Here is a 2,598-nt window from a genome sequence, read left to right on the forward strand (position 1 = left end):
ATCCTCAGCCCCTAGGAATATAATGCTTATTGATGGACTCTTGATAAATACTTTGCAGATACTCAATAAGTAAACATACTAAAAACCATTAAATAACCTCAGCTAAACTCATATTATTTAAGTAGATCAACTCGAGCATTTTAGTTGGATCCAGTGGCCTAGTGGCTGAGGAATCCACTTATTTTAAGACAAGATCAATGAAAAAAGGAGAAGGAGGATTGCTCAGTCCTTGAAATAATTTACACAATTTGGATTAGGAACTGAATGAAGCAGCAGTATTTGGGATGTGCTACATGCAAAATGGAATTAGAAAATGCTACATTTTATGGTGATCAGAAAATTCTTCCAAAATGCACATCCTCCCTTCTCTAAAAGAAGGGAGGAATCTTGGGGGTTGAATGCTGCAAGCTCTCCAAGTCAAGGTCAATCAAACAGTTGCTGAGTTGTTTCCCTCCCACTCCTAGACCCCTTTTTTGTTGCTGCCGCTGCTTTGTGTTTCTAAAGATGGCCAGCTGGGTAAGGGAGGCAGGGGGATACCTTCTGAAAGAAGGGTTATTTAAATGCAAACAATTTTTAAAGATTTATAAAGGGAATTATTTCAAAAGAACTCATGAACATGAATTTTCTACTTTTTTCACTTTTTTAAGCTTTTTTGATTAAATAGTGGTTTGAACTTTATTCATTTAAAGCAAACTTATAGCTCCTAGATGACTAAACCCCACCCTTGACCCCCCCCAGAAGTTTTTTGTTTAAGCAAAAGGAGACTAATTTCACAAATTAAAATACTGAGGCAGACTGTGACAGGATTAGAAGAGAGGTGTTTGGGGATGGCGCTGGGCAGAAGAAGGGACTCCACAATCATGTTTAGGGTCATGCTTTCAAAAAGGAGGCCTTGATCTAGCCTGTGACCTTGACTGTAAAATATTATGAAAACTGTTTCAGTATAATCAGTTTCCTTCCCACTCTTGTGTCTTTTACTTCATTCATTTAACAACATGATTTCCAGCAGGGTGTCCCAGCCTCCTCCCCATGCCCAAGGTTGGCAGGGCACCAAAAAACTGAAGAGCCCCTTCCCCAAAATGAAAACCTAGCTTTGGAAAATGCCCAGAGGTTACAGAGCCAACCGTTGCTGAAAGGCAGGAGTATTGCTTAAAGGATAACTGGAAGGGATGAAGAGAACATTATTTAAAAATAACTACCCCCCCCCAAAAAAAAAGGGTTTCCCCCAAATTTTGTAAACAAAACAAGCTGAGCTGTTTGAAAAAAATAGTGCTACCTGTTGGGAGAAGGGGAAAAAAGGTTGAACTCTGTGAAAGGGACAAAAAGGACACTTGGAGATGCCGGGGATTGAACCCGGGGCCTCATACATGCAAAGCATGCGCTCTACCACTGAGCTACATCCCCAGCCTCCTCCTCTGACTACCAACAGAAATGCCTAAAAAGGATGAAGTTCCTGATCTGTTTCCTTTTTATTTCCAAATTTGATGTTTTAAAATTATATTAAACAGTTGATATTTTAAAAAAATTCATATTCTGTCTAGACAACAAAATAATCAGCAGGAAAAGAAAGCTAAATGGGAAAAAAAAATCTGAGCCTTTCCTTAATTCAGTTCCTTGAAATCACAGAAAAGTCTGGGTCCTAAACTGTTTATAGATTCTTCTTCTCTGCAAGTTCCTGTTTTCTGCTGTGGTTCAGGAATAAGGGAAAAGAGGAAGAGGGAAAGAGAGAGGAAAAGAAAAGAGAAAGGAAGGAAGGAAGGAAGGAAGGAAGGAAGGAAGGAAGGAAGGAAGGAAGGAAGGAAGGAAGGAAGGAAGGAAGGAAGGAAGGAAGGAAGGAAGGAAGGAAGGAAGGAAGGAAGGAGGGAAGGAGGGAAGGAGGGAAGGAGGGAAGGAGGGAAGGAGGGAAGGAGGGAAGGAGGGAAGGAGGGAAGGAGGGAAGGAGGGAAGGAGGGAAGGAGGGAGGGAGGGAGGGAGGGGGGAGGGAAGGAGGGAGGGAGGGAGGGAGGGAGGGGGGAGGGAGGGAGAGAGAGAGAGAGAGAGAAGAAAGAAAGAGAGAAAGAAAGAGAGAAAGAAAGAAAGAAAGAAAGAAAGAAAGAAAGAAAGAAAGAAAGAAAGAAAGAAAGAAAGAAAGAAAGAAAGAAAGAAAGAAAGAAAGAAAGAAAGAAAGAAAGAAAGAAAGAAAGAAAGAAAGAAAGAAAGAAAGAAAAGGAAGAAGGGAGGGAAGGAAGAAGGAGCAAACTAAAGACTTCCTCTCATGGTTATTATTTTTTATTTTTTTTAAACACATTTTATTTGAAACTTTTGTCTTTCTTTTACAGGATTTCACTCCCTAATCCTTACAGATCAAATATTTCCTTCGAATCCCTCCATCCCTAAAAGAAAATCAAACAATACTGAGGCATTAAATGACATTGTACACAACATTTAGCCTTGTGGTCCTTCACATCTCTGAAGTTCATTATATAATCTACCCAAATATCCATCACTGGTGATCCTGGTATGTGAGGTCAGTTTCCTGTTAACCATCTTTCCATCTCCACTGATAGTCATTGTGCATATTCTCTATTTTGTTTAGTTTTTTTTCGAACTGCATTCCTT

General features: G+C 39.9%; 1 non-coding gene across 1 annotated transcript; it reads right to left on the reverse strand.

Moving 5' to 3' along the window:
- Positions 1–1,332: 1,332 nt before the first annotated feature.
- TRNAA-UGC (transfer RNA alanine (anticodon UGC)) lies at positions 1,333–1,404 on the reverse strand. Its single transcript has one exon. It is a non-coding gene; the product is annotated as a tRNA-Ala (tRNA).
- Between the last annotated feature and the right edge of the window lie 1,194 nt (positions 1,405–2,598).

This window comes from Sminthopsis crassicaudata, chromosome 1, assembly GCF_048593235.1.
Source record: "Sminthopsis crassicaudata isolate SCR6 chromosome 1, ASM4859323v1, whole genome shotgun sequence".
In the NCBI taxonomy this organism is placed as follows: Eukaryota; Metazoa; Chordata; class Mammalia; order Dasyuromorphia; family Dasyuridae; genus Sminthopsis; species Sminthopsis crassicaudata.